This window comes from Rhinolophus ferrumequinum, chromosome 21 (assembly GCF_004115265.2).
Source record: "Rhinolophus ferrumequinum isolate MPI-CBG mRhiFer1 chromosome 21, mRhiFer1_v1.p, whole genome shotgun sequence".
Lineage (NCBI taxonomy): Eukaryota > Metazoa > Chordata > Mammalia > Chiroptera > Rhinolophidae > Rhinolophus > Rhinolophus ferrumequinum.
This window is the reverse complement of record NC_046304.1, coordinates 52,488,539-52,510,949: the sequence shown is the minus strand read 5'-3', so window position 1 is coordinate 52,510,949 and position 22,411 is coordinate 52,488,539. Positions and strand designations below refer to the sequence as shown.

The 22,411-nt window shown below is 48.5% G+C and overlaps 1 protein-coding gene across 1 annotated transcript in view; it reads left to right on the top strand.

Moving 5' to 3' along the window:
* Positions 1-22,411, top strand: part of DNAH17 (dynein axonemal heavy chain 17) — a 135,925-nt gene that overhangs the window by 7,689 nt on the left and 105,825 nt on the right. The window contains exon 3 of the mRNA XM_033089155.1: positions 19,142-19,337. The gene's annotated coding sequence lies outside the window, so the exon portion shown is untranslated. The remainder of the gene's footprint in view (positions 1-19,141; positions 19,338-22,411) is intronic.

Below are 22,411 nucleotides of genomic sequence, written 5' to 3'. Positions count from 1 at the left end.
TGTTGTCATATTAGCTCTGGCCACTGTCCGTCTGTGTGTTCAGTCACTCGTTCTAATTGAGAAAGTTCCCCAAACACTGGTTCCCAGGAATTCTGCACCTCTGGCGGAGAGTGTGCCCAGGGGTGTGAGGGACCCCTGTGCCACTGGAAATAGACTGGCAGGCCCGGGCACTGGGTGTTGCTACCCCTGGAGTGGGCACAGAGGGCGGGGTCATGGACAAGGCCGGTCCCAGCTCTCAGGGCCAAACTGAGCCCAGGAGCCCCTTCCAACAGGCCCTCAACAGTTCTCCCGCCATTTAGCTCAGAAAAGGCTGGGAGCTTGGGGTTGGGGCTGGAGGGAAGGAAGCCTGCTTAGGTTGCCTCATTCCTGCCATCCTCGGCCCAAATGTCTTCAGATCAGTCTCTCCTAAGCTGCGTCATAATAAAAAGTAAGAACGGTCCCATCGGGTTAGGCCAGTTGTACATCCGTGGGAGTGAGTGAGTGGGTCTGGTTTCCGAGATGAGCCTGTGGACCTTCCATGGCCTTAATTTCAAACATTTACAAATAACTGCCAGGCATCCTGTGATGGGTAATTTCATGTATCAACTTGACCGGGTAACACCTCAGTTCCAGGTGTGTCTGTGAGGGCGTTTCTGGAGGAGGCTGGCATGTGAATAGAAGCACTAAGTAAAGATCACCCACCTCCCCCAGGGTGAGTGGGCATCTTCCCACCCACGGAGAGCCTGAATAGAGCAAAACAGGAGAGGGGCCAATTCACACTCTCTGCTAAGCCGGGAGGTCCCTCTTCCCCTGCCCTTGGACAGGGGACCTCCTGGCCCTCTGGCTTTGATTTGCACCGGATGACACCACCGTTTTCCAGGGCTCCAGCTTGCTGACAGCAGGTCGTGGGCCTCCATAATCTCGGGAGCCAATCTCTTCTCAAAAATCTTTTTCTAGGGCCGACCCGGTGTCAGGTGGTTGGAGTGCCGTGCTCCTAAGCCGAGGTTGCTGGTTCGATTCCCACATGGGCCAGTGAGCTGCGCCCTCTACAGCTAAGATTGTGAATAACAGCTCTCCCTGGAGCTGGGCTGCCGTGAGCAGCCAGTGTGAGCTGCCACCGGCTGCCTTGGGCTGCTGTGGGCTACCAAGTGCTGCCAAGAGCAGCCGGTGGCCAGTTTGAGTGGCCGGCCAAAAGATGCATTAGGGTTTATGATCGCGGGATGTCATCCTGAAAAATCGTGCTAGGGCTTATTTTTCCAGTGAGGTCTTATTTTCGGGGAAACACTGTGTATTCTATTGGTTCTGTTTCTCTGGAGAACCCTGACTAATGTGCACCCCCACTGCTCCTGTTCTAAAGCTCTTCTTGACTTCCTTGAAACCCTTTGTGGGTCCCTAATTTTAGCCAGTCCCACCTTTGGGGTTAAGAAGCCCCTTACCTGTACACCTGCTGAGTCAAGGGAGGTTTTGGGTTTTTCCCTGTGTCTTAAAGGTGTCTCTTTCCAGCAGGGCCAGGACTAGGGGAGGCCCATGTGCTCTCCTGGGGCACAACATTTAGGGCATGGGGCCGGGACAGCCTTACGGATTCTTCCTTTTGCCTCCAGTTCCAGGATGGGTTGGCACAGCGTTATTCCTCCTCCTCTCTTTATGTAAAATTTGGATATTTCGTTATCCTGAATTATGCACGTTAACTTTGATTTTCTCCAACGATTGTATTAAGTGTTGTTGACCTTGATCACTAGTTTTGGGGCATTAAATTTTTGCCCTTGAAGCTCGTGCCTCACCTTCATCACCCTAGCTCCCTCCCCGCCTTCGGGCCCTGGGTGGGCCCCCCTCCACATCTAGTGTTTCAGGATCAGTGAGTAAACCAAATGTGTTTTTAATGGCATTTTAGGTTTTAGTCATGGTTTCTGCTTCTCTTTTTGTTCATGAATCAATAATTCATCCCACAAGTATTTCTTGAGCCAGCTCTGTTCTGCAGTGCCAGTTCTGGGGGTTCAAGAGTGAGCAAACACACGAGGGCTTTGCCCCCCACAAAGCACAGCACTCATGTGGCAGAGCCCAGTCTCTTCATGTGGCCCAGGCCCTGCAGCCAGTGCTTTGATCCTGTTGTCCTCCTGGGAAAGGACCCCCCTCTGCTTTTGGAATCCCTGGGGAACAATACGTGTGGGGAGAGTGAGCGGGGCTGCGTGCCTCTGGCCCCTCCCGGACAGGCTTATGCCTCCCCACGGTGGAGATGGGCTCCTCGGGTCCGGTCCAGTCCGGGTGCTTCTTCTGTCCCAGGAAGGGCTGTCAGACGCCTGCCTGAGGGAGAGTGCGACAGAAGAGGGACCGGCCCTGAGAGTTGCCATCCTCTCCTCCTTCACCCTCGGCTGGCACATTCTTGCTTTTCCGTAAACACACTTGGAGAGTGTTGGAAACAAGCTCCCACCATCCCCAGCACAGGACCTCACAGCAGTGGGCCACCGCACATGTTGAAGAAACCAGCAATTAAAAGCTGGGGTGCCATGTGTGCCGCAGACGCAGAGGTGCAGCTGCATTAAGTGAGCCCGGCTTCTTCCTGGCAGTGACTCCCATTCGCCTTGTAGGCGAGACGAGTAGCTGTTGGCAGGTTTGAGCTCGCGAACACTCAGCTCTTTCCCTCATTAGGAATCAGAAATAGGTGGGTGTCTTTCAGTACGAAGGCTTGTGCTGAGCTTGGAATCTGCACGTGACCTCCCTGCAGCGCCCAGGTCCCGGCGGTACCACCTGGCGCAGGTTTGTAGCTGTGTCACTTCCCTGTGTTCGCAATGTCTCCTTTTCCGGTCTTAAACAGCTCAAAGGCCTAAATGGAACTGATCTCTCATCCACTAAAAGCCTCCCCCATCCTCAGTCCATGCGTCTCTCTGCCGCCCACCTTTTCACTCTCAGCTCAGCCTGGCTCAGTGCTGGGGTGCACGAGGGGAAAATGTTCGATGTGGTCGTGGACGTGCTGTTTGTTTTCAACTTGTCCCATCTGTTTTCTTGTTCCCTTTTCCTGCTTGCTTTCAGTGTCAGTATTTTTTATGATCCCATTGTGTCTCCATGGTTGTATTACTGGATGTTTTGAACTGAATTGTACCCCCTCAAAATTCGTGTGTTAAAGCCCTAATCCCCAGTGTGGTGCTATTTGGAGGTGGGGCCTACGGGAGGTGATCAGGATTAGACGAGGTCATATGGGTGTCCCCTCCCCATGATGAGATCGGTGCCCTTATAAAATAAGAGCTTGTCAATCACTCTCTCTGCCACCTGAGGACTTAGCGAGAAGATCCATCTGCAAACCAAGAGGAGGACCCTCCCCGAAAACAGTCTGCTGACCCCTTCATCTCGGACTCCCCAGCTTCAAGAATCGTGAGAAAGAAACTTCTGTTGCTTAAGCCGCCGGTCGATCGGGTTTTGTTACCACAGCCTGACTAAGACAGTGCCTATTTTTGTTTTTTTTTAGTGGTGACTGTAAATTTTACAGTATATTAGCCATTTGGCTTTGATAGCTGTCACAGGTGACTGTACAAAACTACATATATCTTTCACAGCATCTATAATTTACTTGAAAATAGTCCGGTATAATTGGTGTGACGTCATTGATGTTGAATGATTAATGAGGTGAAGCTTTCACCCCAGGAGTTGTCGGCTAACTTGCTTTTCCTAATGGAATGCACAGTCCCGTGTGGTCAGCTGGCATTTTATCCGAAAGGGCCACCCTTGAGAGGTGGCGACCACACATCCTTCTGTTACCTGCAGCTCACCGCACAGCTGGTGCTTTACCAATTAGTACCTGCAAGGGGATCCAAAATATTTTTTTTTTACTGTTGAAATTGGAAACCAGCTGACGAACACAGTGGATATGTGAGTTGGCTATAATTTCAGAGACATTCCACCCCTCGGGTGGGGCGGGAGCAACCCTGGCACGAGCGCTAACTGGTCATGTATCCAGCCATGGGTACAGGACTCGGACAGCATCATACGGACCAGAGGAAGCTGCCGTGTCTGCGCCAGGTGCATTGTCAGAGCACCCAACCAGAGCTGGATGTCAATCATGCCTGCAGTTTCAACTAACGGTGTACGCCTGCTTTGCTAATTAATATCCATCTAACAAATGCCACTCTGTGTGCAGAGTCTGGTCTGAGACTTGCTTCTATTATCATCCGGTTGAGAGGTGGTAGGGGACAAATGTCCCAACTCAGTCATTTTTGGTAGCTGCTGTCATTAACCAAAAGAACCTTCCAGTGATGCTTGATATGGTCACATTGGAGGAAGCCGAGCCCCCACAGATCCAAGGGGCAGAGTCACCTCACTGCCTCTGTTTATTAAGTCACGATATTCATTTTCCAGTCTCATCTACCAACAGTTTTTAAAAATTGGCTATAAAATTTTCATCTCCCCTCATGTCGGTCAGGTTTTCTTATAAACCAATGGAAATATGTTGTCTTTTTAAACGTTTAACAAAGTGGTTAAAACACCACTAGAACAGCCCTCATGGAGGATTTCTAAAGAAGTAAGAAGATTATTTAAAGTGAACAGATATGAGAATTTTTAATAGGTGAAACAATTATATTTGGCAACAAAACCGATAAAACCATGGAGGTAACGCCTAACACCTTTTCAAAATAGTAGCCTCTATAGGAAGAATTTATTTCAAAAGTGATTATTTTCTCATTCATTGTTAAAATGTTATCTTTGCATTACAGAAGTGTGTGTGTGTGTGTGTGTGTGTGTGTGTGTGTGTGTGTGTGTGTGTGTTTAAATATCTTCTGGGAAGCAATTTGCTGACAAAAAGCTGCAAAAAATTGCCAAGATGAACTTTAAAAGATCTGAATGAATGGAGAGATATATCATGTTTATGGATCAGAAGACTCAATATTGTAATGATGTCAATTCTCCCCAAATTGATCTATAGATTCAATGCAGTCCTAAGCACTATCCAAGAAACTTTTATAAAAAAATAGAAATTGACAATCTGATTGTTACGGAAATACAAGAACCTAAAACAACCAAAATAACTGTGAAATAGGAGAACTAATTTGGAGGACTAACACTACCTGGTTTCAAGACTTATTATAAAGTTACAGTAATCAAAGCAGTGTGGTATCGTCATAAAGATAGATAAACTGGTCAGTGGCATAGAATAGAAGGTCTAGAAATGGACACAGACATCGTCAGTTTATGACACTGGAGAAAAGATAGAGGAGAAACTCAAGGGAGAAAAGAGAGTCTTTTCAACAAATGGTGTTGAAACAATGAGACATCTGCATGCAAAAGTATAAAGAAACCTTCACCATATCTCACATTTTGAAATTAATTCAAAATCAATTCTAGACCTACATGTAAGATCTAACACTCTGAAACTCCTGGAAGAAAACATCAAAGAAAAATTTGTGCCTTTGGGTTAGACAAAGATTTTATAGATGCAACATCAAAATCATAATCCATAAATGAAAAATTGAACTTCATCAAAATTAAGAACTTCTGGTCTTTGAAAGAAACTATTAAGAGAATCAGAAGTAAAGCCACAGATTGGGAGGAAATATTTGAGGATCACATATCTGTTAAAGAATTTATACCCAGAACACACAGAGATCTCTCAAAACCAAATAATATGAAAAAAAAAACTAATTTTAAAAATGGACAGAGGATTTGAACTGACTTCGCCTGGAGAGAGCTGCAGATGGCAATTAAACACATGAAAAAATGCTCCACATAATCATTAGGGAAATGCAAATTAAAACTACAATGAGATAACATACATACCTGCTAGAATTGACAAAATTTAAAAGCCTGACTGTACCAACTGCTTGTAAGGAAGAACTTCATACACTGCTAGCAGAAATAACACTTTGGAAAATAGTTTGGCAGCTTCTTAAAAAGTTCAACATACATTTACCATATGATTCAGTAACCCTGCTCCTCCGAGATATTTACCCAAGAGAAATCAAAACATTGTATATGTAGCAAATAGTGACTGTATACATTTTTCAAAACTCATCACATTGTACAACTAAAAGGACAAATTTTTCTATCTGTAATTTGTACCTCAAAAAACCTGAATTACAACATCCTTTGATGATACAAACTCTCCACAAAGCGAATGCTGAAGGAACATACCTCCACCTACCAAAGGCCATGTATGACAAGGCTACCGTTGACATCACCCTCAGTGGTGACAGGTGGACAGCTTTCCCTCTAAGATCAGGAACAAGACAGGGTGACCACTCTCACCACCCCGATTCAACACAGTACTGGAAATCCTAGCCAGAGCAATTAGGCAAGAAAAAGAATTAAAAACCAACCCAATCTGAAAGGAAGAAGTAAAACTGTCTCTGTTTGCAGATGATCTGATCTTATATATATAGAAAACCCTAAAAACTCCACCAAAAAAAACCTGTTAGAACTAATAAATGAACCCAGTAAAGTTTCAGGATACAAAACTCAATCATAGAAATCAGTTATGTTTCTATACACTAACAAGGAACTATCTGAAAAAGAAGTAAAGAAAACAATCCCATTTCCAATCGCATCAAAAACAGTAAAATACTCAGGAATGAATTTACCCAAGGAGGTGAAAGATCTGTACTCTGAAAACATCAAAAGGACATCAATGAAAGAAATTGAAGAAGACACAAATAAATGAACACGGTCACGGTTCAGAAGAGTTGATATTGTTAAAATGTCACACAACCCAAAGCTGTCTATAGATTCAATGCAATCCTATCATATTCTGATGGCATTTTTCACAGAAATAGAAAAAACAACCCTAAAATTTTGTATGGAACCACAAAAGATTCCAGATAGCCAGGGCAATCTTAGGAAAGATCAAAGCTGGAGCCATCTCACGTCCTGATTTCAAACTATATTGTAGAGCTATAGCAATCAAAGCAGCATGGTAGTGACATAAACATAGGCACAGAGTAACGGAACAGAATGGAGAGCCCAGAAATAAACCCTTGAATGTGCAGTCAACTTATATTTGACAAGGGAGCTAAGAAAACTCAACAGGAAAAACATAGTCTCTTCAGTAGATGGTGCATGGAAAACAATATTCACATGCAAAAGAATAAAATTGGATCCTATCTTACAAAAATTAACTCTTAAACATAACACCTGAAGCCATAAAACTCCTAGAAGGAAATTTAGGGAAAGCTCCTTGACACTGGTCTTGGCAATGATATTTTGGAGGTGACACCAAAAGCACAGGCAACAAAAGGAAAAATCAACAGGTGGGACTACACAAAAGTAAAGAGCTTCTGCACAGCAAAGGAAATTATCAAGAAAATGAAGACAACCTACTGAATGGGAGAAGATATCTGCAAACCACCTGTCTGATAAGGGGTTACTGTCCAACATGTATAAGGAACTCGTACAACTCAATAGTAAAAAAAAATCCAATAAAAAAATGGGCCAAGGACATGGATAGATCATTTTTTCAAAGAAGACGTACAAATGGCCAAGTACATGCAAAGCTGCTCAGCATCACTAATCATTTGGGAAATGCAAATCAGAACCCCAGTGAGATACCAGCACACACCTGTCAGAATGGCTAGCATCAAAAAGACTAGAGATAACAAGTGTTGGGGAGGATGTGTTGAAAAGGGAACCCCGGTGCACTGTTGGTGGGATTGCAGACTGGTGCAGCCACTACGGAAAACAGTGTGGAGGGTCCTCAAAAAATAAAAAACAGAATTACTATATGATCCAGCAATTCCATTTCTGGGTATTTATCTGAAGGAAATGAAATCACTTTCTCAAATAGACATCTGCACCCCCATGTTCATTGCAGCATTATTTACAATAGTCAAGACATGGAAACAGCATAAGTGACCATCAACAAATGAATGGATAAGAAGTGGTATACACACACACACACACACACACACACACACTCACAATGGAATATTATTTAGCCGTGAGAAAGAAGGACACGTTGCCATTTGTGACAATATGGATGAATCTTGAGGGAATTATACTAAGTAGGATTAAGTCAGAGAACGACAAATACTGTCTGGGCTCATTTATACGTAGAATCCAAAAACGTCAAACTTGTAGAAACAGAGTAGAATGGTGTTTGTCAGGGGCTGGAGGGTGGAGGAAGTGGGGAGCTGTTGTTCAAAGCATATAAACTTCAAGTGAGAAGAGGAGCGGATTCTGGGAATCCAATGTACAGCGTGGTGACTTCTTGAAAACTGCTGAGAGAGTAGATTGTTAATATTCTCATCGTCACCACAACAGATGTGAGGTGACAAAGGTGTGAATTAACCTTATTGTAGTAAGCATTTCACAATATGTATGGGTATCAAATCATCCCATACACTTTAATACAGTGTTATATGTTAATTACATCTCAATTTAAAAAACACCTAAAATTTTTAAATGCCTAGCAAACAACTTAGACCTCCAAATCAGAGACTCTTTAATCAAAAAAATTTTTTTTTTCAAGTACTTTTAATTACAAAGCTTCTTATACTCCTAACAAACTGGGCTTTTTTAAAAAATTAAGTGCTGTTTATTTCATCTTTGTCATCCTGTAAGCGTTCTCTTTTTGTAGGTTTCATAAAGAACACGTCAGCACTATGGAGCGTGAACATAATTCACAAACCATAGACACCTCGATTGGGGCACACACTCAAGCAGTGCTCACAGAGGATGTCCACCGGCAAAGTGGGGAGCAGGGCCTCCCGAGAAGCCCCCTCTTGAAGGTTCTTGAGCTCATTTAGGAAGGAAAATGAAGCGGTGAATATTTTGCCCTTTTTCCCCTAGGCCAGGGGTCAGCCCCATGGCTGAAGCTGGCCCCCTGCCTGTCCCTGTAGAGGACGCACCATACCCACCATCCACGCCTGGTCTGGCTGCTTCAAAACTATGAGGCACAGACCCTCTGGAGCCCAGATCCTGAACTATTTACTCTCTGGTCCTTCACAGAAGCAGTTTGCAGACCCCTAGGGCCCCTGAGGGAGGCCGTGGACTGGAGGGTTTTGCAGCCTGAGGGCAGCCCCGCGTGAAATCCTGGGAGTGGCAGTGTGCTGGGGCGGGGTGCGTGTGTGTAAGTGGGGGGGTTATTTAAAAAAACTCAGTCCTCGCAGAATGCTGACCCAGTCTCAGCACGGCCATGTACTTGTGTTTCCGCATTTAATCAGGAGGCCCGTGAGTCACAGGTGATGCGGCCAGTTTGTCCCCACAGGACCACACCCTGGGAAATGGGCAAGTCATGTCATTGAGCCTCTGGGCAGAGGGATCAGGAAAGAGATCCATTGGGCATGGCCCTGCAGGGGCTGGGGGTACTGAGCCTGGGCAAAGGGTGGGGGCTGCAGAAAGGACTCAGGGACCAGGTGGGCTGGTTGAGGGGGCGGGAGGAGAAGAACCTGTTTTCTCATTCAGGGTTTGCGGGGCTGGACTAAGGGAAGCTCAGAATCTCAGGTTTAGCACCCTGGGCCCCCGAAGAGTCAGCTGGGGGATTGGGACGTACCAAGGGCTTCACCATTAATGGTGACGAGGGTTCACCTACTTGGTCCTGTGTGGGGACCAGCGCGCCCTTCCTGTCCCCAACCCCCATCTGTACAAAGGGATCAAAGGCAGAGCATCAGCGCCGGGTAGGAGGGACCCGGCGGTGGGGACCTTGTACTTCTTCTGCAAACGCTCCTCTGGAGGAGCCTGAGCTAGCTGTTTCCGGCAGGAGCCTGGTGAGTGTCCTCAGAGCTGGTTCTCCCCCAGGGGAGCCCGGACACCTCGACTTGGTGAGGAGGTGCAGAGCTGGGAGTGATTGACTCAGTGAGGCCGAGGCCACCAGAGCCGGGCAAGCCGCAGCCCAGCACTCGTTCGGCTGGACGGTGGACCGGATAAACAGGCTGGCGGGGAGCCTGGGGGAGCCTGGGCTTGCGTCCTTGAACTTTGCTCCAGGAAAGTGTCACTTTCAGTTCAGAAGTCTTCGGTTTCACAAGGAGCTCTTTAAGTGCAGAGTTGTTTTTAATCACGGCAAAGGAATAACTAAACAGAGCCGTAGCCCCGCTTCCATCCCTTCTGACTCAGGACTCCACTCCCCTCTGAGTGGAGTCCGGGGAGGGAGGGCTGGCCTTCAACATCCAGAAATGTCAGAGCGGCCCTGGGTGAATGGCTGGCGAGTGGCCCTGCTGGGATCAGGTGTGAATGCTGCCCTGAGGACTGTGGTGCTTTGGCTTAGAGCCATTTTTGGTGACTTTATGGGGACAGAGTCATGCCTAGATGCTGCCACAGACTTGAACAAAGGGAAGAATCTATGGCCGTGATGGTGACCTGAGTGAGGCGAGGTGTCAGCCAGGATCTTGAAAGGGGTAGATGGCGGAAGTCCACGGCGCCGCTGCAGGGCTGCGCGGTGGGCAGGGGGACGCCTGCAAATCCCCGGCCTGGCTCAGTGTTCTTCACACCTCCACAGAGACCTCTTTTTTTTCCTGTTTTTATTGTGATTTTTGTAATACACAAAACAAAATTTACTGTCTTGACCATTGTAAAGTGAACCATTTGGTGCATTCACCGTGGTGTGCCACCATCACCTCTGTCTAGTTCTAGAACATTTTCATCACCCCAGAAGGAAGCTCCGTCCCCATAACCAGTCACTCACCATGCCCCTCCCCCAGCCCCTGACGACCACTAATCCACTCTCTGTCTCTATGGATTTGCTATTCTGGACATTTGCTATAAATGGAATCATACCATATGTGGCTGTGGCTCTTAAAAATACATCATGTTTTAAAAGATTTCTCTTCCCAATTAAAAATTGGGCAAAAGACCTAAACAGAGACCTCGCCAAAGAGGACATACAGATAACAAATAAGCATATGAAAAGATGTTCCACATATATTATCAGGGAAATGCAAATTAAAATGACAGAGAGAGACCATGACACGCCTCTTCGAATGGCCAAAATCCAGAGCACTGACAACACCCAGTCTGGCCAGGAGGTGAGCCAGGAAGTCTCATTCACTGCTGGTGGGGATGCCAACTGGTCCGGCCACTTCAGAGGACAGTTTGGCGGTTCCTTACCCACTAACGTACTCTTACCACGTGACCCAGGAATCCTGCTCCTCGGTATTTAACCCAAATTAGTTAAGGACTGACTTCCACACAAAAACCTGCACACGGAGGTTTACAGCAGCTTTACCCATAATCCCTAAAACTTGAAAGGACCAAGACATCCTTCAGTAGGTGATGGATAAACAAACTGTGGCCCATCCAGACAATGGAATATTATTCAGCACTAAAAAGAAATGAGCTGTCTAGCCAGGAAAAGACAGGGAGGACCGTTAAATGCATATTCCTAAGAGAAAGACGCCAGTGTGAAAAGGCAGCATACTGTGTGATTCCAAGTGTGTGTCATTCTGGGAAAGGCGAAACTATGGAGACAGTGAAAGGATCGGGGCTGCCAGGGGGTAGGGGGTGGGGATGAACTGGCCGAGCACAGAGATTTTTAGGGCTGTGAAACTACTCTGCGTGACACAGTAGCGGTAGGTTCCTGTCACTTCATGTTCGTGCAACCCCACAGAAGGCACAACACCACATGAACCCTCATGTAAACTGGGGACTTCAGTGACTAATAATGTATTGTTATTGACTCATCCATTGTAACAAATGTCCTGCATGAATACAAAATGTTAGTAATGAGAAACAGTAGGGGCAGGGGGAGGGGTGAGAGGGGTGAGAGGTAGATGGGGGACTCTGTACTTTCTGCCCAATTTTCCTGTAAACCTAAGACTGCTCCAAAAAATCAGGTCTATCACAGGAGAAACAGAAGTTTTTTCCCCCTCTTTTCTTCCTCCTTTCCTCCCTCCCCACCACCCCCAAGCAGTCGTCGGTCGGCAGCTCACAGCAGCTCTCAGCTGCGGGGAGAAAAAATTTAATTTTTCCTCCTACTTTTCTCAATCCTTCTGGATGGACAGATAATAAGATGAACATGAGACAGATTAACAGGAGGAAAGACCCAGAGTTAACTACGTGTGTACACAGCGGGGTTCCTTAAGAATGTGGGCAGTTGAGGCGTTTGTGGCATCTTAAGTTAAGGAGAAAGGGAGGTTGTGCTTGGGGCTGCAGAGGGCAGGGAGGGGTCCACATGGAGATGGAAAAGCAAACGTCTGGGAAATGCAGGTCTGCTGGGCCATCTAACAAGGGGCACAGGCGGGACTTGGACCAGTGGCCGTGCCAGGCTCCTCTGTCTGTCACACTGCAGTTTATATAAAAGTGTAGTCACCTATATCTCCCCTCCTAAAGCACGTTCTCTATCTGAATTCTTTCAGGCAGTTAGGGGGACAGGTCAAAGTTTCCTTCTGAGTCTTGGTGTCCTAAAAACAAGCACCTTAGGATAATCAAGATCCAAAAGGCATATTTCGGGGTGGCCTACTCTGCCTCCCCTCTCTATTAATGGAAAAGAAAATCTCTCTGTCATGTATTATTTGTATTGACTTGTTTTTCCAGTTTTATTCAAAGACACATGTAACTGTCCTTCAAAACTTGATAAAACTCCCTGTGGAGCGTAGGCTCCGGCTATTCTGGTGAGCTTGTGCCAGCTGCCTGGAGGGTAAATGCACCATTTCCCTGTGGCTTTAAGTAGTGTCAGCCATGGCTCGGGGTCCACTGCTCTGGCCTCTGGCACAGGACTTCCCACAGCCCACTAGAGCTCGAAGCTCCCAGGGGTGGGGCTGAGAGTCTTCCTTTCCAACAGTTTCCCAGGTGTCACATCGGAGGCCCACCCTTCAAGTCGGAGGCACTGGGGTTTGAAGACCTTAAAATAAAGCTCTGCCATGAAAGTGGTCCCTTGAGGGGCTGAACCAGCAGCATTTGGCGAACTGGAAAATCAGATTCCAAACCTGGCCCCACTAATTACAAAATGGGTGGTCCCGACCAAGTCTCCACCTCTCTGAAAACCCCAGGGGAAGTCTTTGGCTGCCTGCCAGGTCCCCGGGCCTCAGCCAGCCCTGACTGCTCCTCCGGTCAGCGCGGCGCTGGCAGCAACCCGGAGGCCACCAGCTAGTTAGTGCCAGTGTGTCCGGGACTTTCTGCGCTTGGTTCTGAAAGCCCCGGGTCCTGGACACACCAGGGCGGTTGGCCGCCCTGCAAAAGACTCAAAAGACAGAAGGATGCTGAGTTCACAGTTCTTATTTCTTAAGACTTCAGGGACACAGGCCAGAGAAGGGAACATGCCCTTGGTGGTAAATGCCCCGGCCCTCTGCAGACTGACAAGGGGACTCAGGAAAGGCTTGTCTCTGCAGCTGGGGTGCAGAACCCACCCTGCCTTCATCCCAGCAATGATCCCCACCCCCACCCCCCCAGCTGGGGGACCTGGAGGATGCAGAGACAGCTCTGTCACAGCGGAACAAATATCCTTGGGGAAGACTTAGAGACAGACAGGCGTGAGTCAAACCAGAGGCAGGAAATTTCATTTCCAGACCTCCTCCGAATTCTTCTTTCCTGACTCATTATGTTCAAAGTACATTTCATTTTGCAAACAAAGCAAAGAAGCCCCACCAGCCAGAGGCCCAGCTCCCAGGGCCTTGCGTCTCTCTCTCTCTCTCCCCCTCCCCTGAAGTTCAGAGTTAAACTCGAGATGGTCATGTCCACCCGGAGCCTGCAGGCTGGCCGATGCTGTTTAAACAGGAAAAGCCCAACGTCTGTCAGGCTTTGTTGTTGTTCTGATGCTCAGAACTTACTTAGAGTACTTGCTTTTCATCTTGGAGATATTTTTCCCCCAGTATGAGATATACCCTATTTCCCCAAAAATAAGACCTAGCCAGTAATGCATCTTTTGGAGCAAAAATTAATATAAGATCTGCTCTTATAGTAAAATAAGACCAGGTCTTATATTAATTTTTGCTCCAAAAGACACATTAGAGCTGATGGTCTGGCTAGGTCTTGTTTTTGGGGAAAGAGTGTAATAAACTAAGTCAGTGAAGAGGAGATTATTCTCTAACAGTTTAAGTTTTTTTAATATTCCAAAGAAAAGGGGTTTTTGTCCTTTTAAAAAAGAACGATTTGCTATTTTCCAGTTTCTGGTGGAAGCTGAGCTATAATGTTTTGGACGTCCTTGGTGGGACCATGGATCCCTTAAAGCCCAGCTGGCCTTGAATACCCGCACCCCAAAATATAAATTGAGCTGCATTGGGTGGTGTGCTGGGCAGCTTGCATGGAACGTCGTTCTACTGTGTCCTGGAAGGCGTTTGTCTGTGAGTCGATCTGCTCGAGTTTCTCATTTGTTTTGTCAGTGATTGTTCTCCTACAGTGAGCCAAGGATATCAAGACTCACCTCTGAGGGACTAGGGGCTCCCCAGCCTGCCCACACATCAACCCAAAGGGACCTTTGAAAACCCCTTTTGACCCTGGCCCTCTGGGGGTGGAGCCAGGCACCATTAGTTCCGGTGGCTTCTTGGGCAGCACTGCATTCCATCTACGTCCTTCCCTAGAGGCAGAGGCACATTTTGCTGTGAAATCCTCACACCGACCTGCCCTATTTCCAGCCTGGATGGCGTGGAATCCAAGCATTCCTGTGCCTTGTGGGGGCCTCACCCCAGGGCTTGCCATGCATAGACCCCCAAATGAGGCAAGATCCCCAGACCCCCATAGTGCCTACCCTTGAGATGACCTTTGGAAACCTCGTGAGCCAGAGACGTCTCTGGCCACACTGCCCACTCCATGAAGGAAGGAGTCTCCTGCTGGGCCAGCCGGGCAGACAGGGTTGGGCCTCCCTTTCTTCCCAACGCCAGGGGCAAGGACATGTCTGGGCAGGAGGACAGAGGCCGCTCGTCCTCCTGTCCCCTTGCTGGGAGCTCAGAACCAGGCTGTGTGGCAGGGCCAGAGCAGACAGAGGGTATGTGTGTGCGTGCTGGGGGCAGTGACGAGAGCCAGATGGCCCGGCCTCCCGCTGTCTGCAAGCAGGGAAAATTGTCCTGCAATTGTATTTAATGACAGGTCATGTCTCTCCTGAAACTTGGCTTCCGCGTTAATTCAGCAGAGAGGAAGTGCTCCCCAGGGGCCTGTAAGTAGAGGATGAGCCGTGTGGGCTGTGACTGCCAGCACAAAGGAAATGAGGGCCTGGGCTGGTGGCCCTGGCAGGCGGGCGCAGTCGCCACCCACTGCTCTGCCCCACATCTTGTCCCAGAGAGGAAGCTTCAGCCACTGCCCTGGCCATTTCCAAAGGGCCCTCTGTTTCCACTGCTACGTGGACAGCATGTGTCTATCCAAAGATTTGTCGTGCCGCCTAGAAAACGTGGGTCCTTGTCTAGTCCTTTGCTCAGATTGGACACCGGTGTGACCTGCCAGGAAGCTGAGAGGCGCCCTTCGTCGCGTCACTCATGAGTCCCCTTCACACCAGGCAGAGCCCCCACCCCGAAGCCCAAGTGCTGTGGTGTGAGGGCCAAGTGAGGCTCTCCCCGGCTCCCGCCGCGTCCCCGATTTCACCTTCAGACGTTCGAGCCTTTGTGTCTCGGGACACATAGACCCCAGAGAGCACCATCTGGGCGGAAGCTGACCAGCTGAGACCTTGAGCTAGTGTTTGAAACTGTCCCTCAGAAGAGCGATGTCGCTTAAAGGAAGGAAGGGTTCCACCGTCCAGTCGGGAAACGCTGGGTTGGATGGATGAGGTTCAGCAGAGCTCTTTACAGGGAACGTTTGCAGAAGGCCTTCTGTGGGCCAGGCACAGGGCCAGGCTCTGCCGCAGCGCTGGGGTGGGGGAGGGGTAACTGATGCCTAGCTCTGTGCCTGACCAATCGCAAGTGTCCTGCTGGCCCAACGGAGCAGTGCAAGGTGCTCGGAGGGCTTCACGGAGACGGAGGGCGGGAGCGGTCTGCAGGGGGCATTTACTAGGGAATGATACCCCAGCAGTGCCTAGGGGCATGTGTACGCAGGCTTCGAGCCCAAGCAGGAGGGCCCTTCGGTGGGCAGTGTCTTGGAGGAGCTGAAAGGCCAGCGTGCTGGAGCCTGGGGCCGGTCAGATTGGGAATGGGGACGAGCAGCACGAGTGAGGCCCGGCCAGGGCTTATCAAGTCATGTTAGGTTTGCTTGGATTTTACCACAAGGGCAGTGGGAAGCTGTTGGTGGGTTTTAAGCAGGCGCTGACATGACAGCTGTCTTTTGAAAGCTGCCCTGGGGGATGGGCTGCCGGGGCCAAGAGCGGGTGTGGAGATTGAGTGAGAGGGCCACAGGCCCGGGGTTGGGGGGCAACAGCAGCTCGGACCAGAGAGCCATGGAGGAGGGTGGACGAGTTCAGAAACGTTGAGGAGGCAGAAGTAACTTGTGTCGACCATGAGAACCAGGACCCTGCTGGTGCCTGAGCAGCTGGCAGGGCCATTAATGAGTCAGGGAACCCCAAAGGAAGACCAAGTGTGTGGGGATGTGGAAGGGGGCAGGGAGGGGGGAGAGGGCAGTTTTGTGCACGTTGAGTTTGAGGTGCTATTCCAAGTAGCAGCCTTGAGCTCTAGGGGTGGGTCTAGGCCAGCGTGCTGGAGACTGCTCGCTGTCCATGGGATCCCCCCATTCACTTAGTTACCTAGTCCTCCAAGTGTGAGGGGACACATGGATGCCAGATAGAGACTACACTTTCCAGCCTCCCTTGCAGCTAGGTGTTTATGTGACCAGGTACGGGCCAATAGGGTGTGAGCGGAAATGGCGTGGACAACCTCCGGGTTAAATCATTGAAGACATGTTGCACTCTGGTTCCACTCCTCCTCCTTTCCAGGAGAGAAAGCCAAGTGGGAGTGTTTTCATGGAAAGAAAGACGTGGTGAGATAGAGACAGACTGCAGGCAATTCTTGAGAGAAGTGTGGCAGTGAAGGGGAGAAGAGATGGAGGGCAAAGTGAGTTAGAGAAGGATTTTTTTCTAAGATGGTCATGGTTTGTGCATGTTTCAAAGATGATAGTAGGAAAAAAGATAGAGAAGAAGGTGGGCAGGAGAAGAGGGGACCCTGGGCCCTGGTGAAAGGAAAGGGTCGACCTGCATGAGAGAGGGCTACCACCTCTGTTTCATCAGGTTTGGTTATGAGCAATCCAGAAACTTGCCTCTGAGGGCTTCTGTTTTCTAACTGAGGTAAAGGGGAGGTCATCTGCTGAGGGGGAAGAGAAAGGTCAGGGACTTGAGAAAAATGAAGGTTTTGAAGAGTTGTCCTGGAGCAAAGCAGAGCCAGGTGACAAAAAAAAATTTTTTTCATTGGAAAAAAACAACAGCAGACATGCCAGGCAGTACATGGCATGTGTGCAGGTGTGCGACTTCTCCGGCAGTGCTGTCACTGGTATCAGCTCAGCTGAGGAAGAGCTGTGGGACCAGTGGGGTGAGGAAAGGTCCAGCGATTAGGTCATTGCCGGAGTGATAAGCCATAGTCCTGGGACTCTCATGGAGAGAGGGAGGAGGGGACAGTGGGATGACGGAACGGGCAAGCAGAGGCGTCCACGGGAAGCAGAGGGGCTGGTAAAAGCAAGGAACGGACACGCTGGGAACAACTGAGGAGGCCAGGGCGCTGCTGAGGCCATCTGTGTGACACTGAAGTCCCCGAGGGAAGGTGGAGCAAAATGTCGGACTGATCTGGAACCCAGAGACCTGCGTGAGTGTGCAACGGCTGGGATGAGGAGGGGGAAGGCACAAAAGTGGCCGGAGAGCCTGGGTCTCAAAGTGAAGTGGGGCCTTTTTGGGTGTGGTAGAAAATGCATGACATAAAGTCTTACCGTTTTAGCCATTATTAAGGGCGCAGTTCACTGGCAATAAGCACATTCACATCATTGTGCAACCGTCACCACCCTCCATCCCCAGATCTCGTTTCATCTTCCCAAACTGAAACTCTGTCCCCACTAAACACTAACTGTCCATTCTTCCATCTTCTAGGCCTTGGTAACCTCCCTTCCACTTTCTGTCTCCCTGAATTTGACTCTCTAGGGACCTCATCTGAGCTCATTTCCCCGAGGAGCAGCATTTCCCTAATGGGATCGAGCATCTTGTCATGTATTTACTGGTCATTTGTATCTTTCTTGGGAAAATGTCTAGCTATATCCTTTACCCATTATTCAGTATGCTGTCTGTGTTTTTATTATTGTGTTAGAGGTTCTACAAATATTCTGAATATAGTTCCCTTGTCAGATGTATGATTTGCAAATATTTTCTGTCATCTGTGCGTTGTGTTCTCACTTTCTTTACAGTGTCCTTTGAAACACCAAAGTTTTTAATTTTGATGATGCCCAATTTATCTATTTTTCTTTGGCCACGTATACTTTTGGTGTCATATGTAAGAAACCACTGCTTCATCCAAGATCATGAATATCTACTCCCCTGTTTTATTCTAAGAGTTTTGTAATTTTAGCTCTTACTTTTACACCTTTGACCCATTTTTAGTTAATTTTTGTAGCTGGTGTGAGGTAAGGGTCCAACTTGGTTCTTTTGCACGTGGATGTCCAGTTATTCGAATCCCATTTGTTGAAAAGACTATTCTTTCCCCCACTGGATTATCTTGCACCCTTGCCTAAAATCAATAGCTCGCACGTGTATATGTTTATTTCTGGATTCTCACTTCTGTTCTGTTGGTCTGTATGCCTGTCCTCGTGCTGGTAACACTCAGTCTTGATTACTTAGCTTTGTAATAAGTTTTGAAATTGGGAAGTATGACTCCTCTGACTTTGTTCTTTTTCAAGATCGTTTCAGCTGTTCTTGGTCTCTCACATTTCCCTGTGAAACTGAACGTCAGCTTTTCCATTTCTGCAAAAAGAGGCCAGCTGAGATTTTGACAGGAACTGTGTCGAATCTGTAGATTCATTTGAGGAGAACAGTATGAAGTCTTCCAATCCATGAATACGGGGTGTCGTTCCATTTATTTAAATCTTTAATTTCTTTCAATGATGTTTTGTAGGTTCCCGTGTACACATCTTGCACTTTGTTTAAAAAAATTATTCCTAAATATTTTATTTTTTTTATGCTCTTGTAAGTGGAATTATTTCCTGAATTTCATTATCCAGTTGTTCATGACTAGTGTGTAGAGATACAGTTGGTTTTCATGTGTCAGTCGTGTGTCCTGCAACTTGCTGAACTCTTTTATTAGCTGTAATAGTTGTCTTAAGGATTTTTTAGAATTTCTACATACTAGATTACGTCATCTGCGAATAGAGATAGTTTTGCCTCTTCTTTTCCAATCTAAATGCCTCTTTTTTCCTTTTCTTGCCCGAGCTCCTGTCCGAAACCCCAGTGCCGTGATAGGGAGTGGAAGCGGTGGAGTGGACCTTCTCTTCCTGCCCCTGCACTTAGTGTGTACCCCAGGAAGTGCAGTGACTCTCCGCCTCCTCCACGTTGCATTGCCGCCAAAGCTGGTTTTTCCAGAAGATGAAGGGAAATGCTGAGAGAGGCAGAAAGCAACTGATCCCAGGTAGAAGCTCATAGGGGAAAAGAAGTGGTGAGCACGGGGGAATGTAATGAATACCTACCCAACTACATTATTAGTAACACTGTTTCAGAACTAAAATTTATGACAACCCTGGTATATAAGTGGGGAGAGAAATAAATGAGGTCAAAGCTTTTCACAGCTCTTGCCTCGTCTAGGAAGAGAGCAGAAGCAGGAATATTACTCTGTGAGATGTCAGGTGCATGTTACAATGTCTGCAAACCTCTGAAAGAAACACGGATGAAGTTTAATAACCTAGTTACTGGGGGAGATGAAATAATAAAAATTATTTAATCCTGAAGACAAGAAAGGGAACCTAGAAGAGGCAAGACAGATAGCAAGCACTTAGTAAGACAATCGATTTAAATCCCAACATATTAGTAATTACATGGAATGAGATAAGTACTCCAATTCAAAGGCAGAGGTTGTCTGATGGAGTTTTAAACACTATAGTCCAAGAGCCTCTTCACTGTGGTGGGCGGTAGAGGGTTGCTGTGCTGCCAACGATCACTCAGGTCCCAAGGAGAAGGTTCTAGAAGCCCCAGGTGCTGAGGGGACGTGCGGAAGTTCCATGGCAGTTGGAGTCCCTCAGGGAAGGGAACCATTTTCTTCACTGGTCTAGGGAAGAGCTGCCGTTGGTTCGTGCTGCCCGTGACTGCAGCAGCCGTTTACGTCAGCTGGTGAGCAGCCCTTAGCTGAGGGGACGCCAGAGGACAGAGGTGGACCCAGGTCCTGGCAGTCAGGAGACCCATCGCCCACCCGGCAGTTGCTCTGCTCCCACTCAGAGCCAGTCAGGGGTCTGGGCCTGGGTGCAGGCTGCCCCCGGCTGGCCCGGCCCCCTTCCCGGACCCCCACCTTCCTGGGTCCTCCCCCAGCCACTTCACACTATTCTCCATCCTGCCTCCGTCGACTGTCCGACTGTTTTCTCCTGGGAGCCCCCAACCTGGGCTTCTCCTGTTAGTCCCGAGGGCCCGGCATAGGGCCACCTCCCCGAGAAGCTGTCCCTGCCCACCCCCCACCCCCGCTCCAATATGGCTGAGCTTACTCTCCTCCAGAAGCATCATGTGGGACAACACTTTTAACCGGGACCTCCTGGCCTCACCCCAAAACATGGCTAGATGGGCGTTTGACATGAGACTGGCTGCCTGGGAGAGACTTGGGGTCAGCGGGTCCTCTCAAACCACACGGTGTGGTTCAGGAGGGAGCCCACCCATGGCATTCCTAGGGAAAAGTTGGTTTCGTAAAAGCCCAAATCTACAAGATCAGTAAACCGGAAGATGCTCCCTTAAATGCCAGCAGCATCACCAGCTTGGTGAGACTTACAAACAGTGAGGTTACTTCAGGCACGCGCTTCCCGGCCTTCCCATTGCCACGTCTGTAAAAGGAGCCCGTGATGCTGTGTCGGAGGACCCGTGGGGGTAATTTAGCAACAGGCACAGAGCCCTGGTGGGGCGCAGAGCAGTAGGCGCTCTGTGAATGTCATCGTTGCTCCTGCCATGTGCCGAGGTGCCTGGCGGGTCCCCTTCCCCTGCACAGATGTGTCTGCATGAGACAGGTTTTGCTCACTGGCCACCAAGCTCTCGTGTACATTTTCCCCAAGTTCTCTCATAGGGAGAATAACACCATAGGCTGCTATGCCGCATTACACAGTTGTTTTGCCGTAACATAGTGGCCAGGATGAAACGCGGCCACTCTCACAGTGTGTCGTTTTGAGACCTGCAGACTGTGACTATCTCCAAAGCAGTAGCTTTGATCAAAAGCTGGAATCTGCAAGTGCTTCTGGCATCATCTGTTGACACAGACACCTCAGAGCAGTGCAGTTGCGAGGTCTGGAGAGAAGCAAACTCCTAGGAATTTGGGCTGGAGGAGTGACAGCGCCTGGTCCCCAGAGGAGCTGAGCAGCGCCAGGTTCCCCCAGAAATCTAGGCGCTGCACACCTCCTAGGTTGTGGTGAAAGCCAGCATCAGGCTTAACTGTTCGTTCAACCCAGCAAGGGCAGGTCCGACCCTACAGAACCTACCACACTCACGTCCCCGATGCCGGCCCTCTTGAAAGAGCCTGGCTTTATTGAGAATTTTGGTATTTCCTTCATGACTGTGTGCTCATTTTGCTTGTTAAAATACTCAAATACCATTTATCTTGATTAGTAACATTTGGGGCATCTCTTTACAGTTTGTGCCCACAGGGAGTGCCTCACTCACCTCACCCTAGTCTCGGCCCTTTGAGACTTCAGGGAGTTCTGTAAGGGGATCCCCCGTCCCCAACTCTCCAGTTAACCCTGGAAAAGCCACGTGGGGTTCTCCCAGGGAAGACATGAACAGGTTCTGAGAGGTCTCAGGGAGTCTGCAGTGGGATCCCTTTATGGGCACACGGTGGGGGGTGCAAGGGAGAGGCTGAAGAGCAGGGCAAAAGTTGGGGTACACTATGGCCGGGTTAGGACAGGGAGAGTGTGAGGAACTTCATACCCTGCACACCAGGTCCACCCCTTCTCTTGCTGCATTTCCCACGTATTCTAGAGGTGCGATCTGTTTTGTTTCTCACTTTCCTGGGAACATTGTACCTGACCTTCTCGCGTCACTTTGCCTTTTCCACGCCGTCACCTTCAGACGATCTTGCTATGATCGTTTTCTTTTCCCTTTTTCCCCAGCACCCGTCTCTACCTTCCCTAGCCTATTACCGTGTTTCCTCGAAAATAAGACCTAGCCGGACCATGAGCTCTAATGCGTCGTTTGGAGCAAAAATTAACATAAAACCCAGTCTTATTTTACTATAATATAAGACCGGGTATAATATAATAATATAATATAATACAATATAATATAATATAATGTAATACCAGGTCTTATATTGATTTTTGCTTCAAAAGATGCATTAGAGCTGATGATCCAGCTAGGTCTTATTTTCAGGGAAACATGGTAGCTCTGTGGTCACAACTAACACAAGGACACACCACGGCTGGGCGGCCTTGTTCCATCCAACAGCCCACAGTGGGGTAGGGGCAGCTGTCCAGACGTGACCTCCTGTCCCTCCCCCACCCCCAGCCCATCCACAGCTGAAAA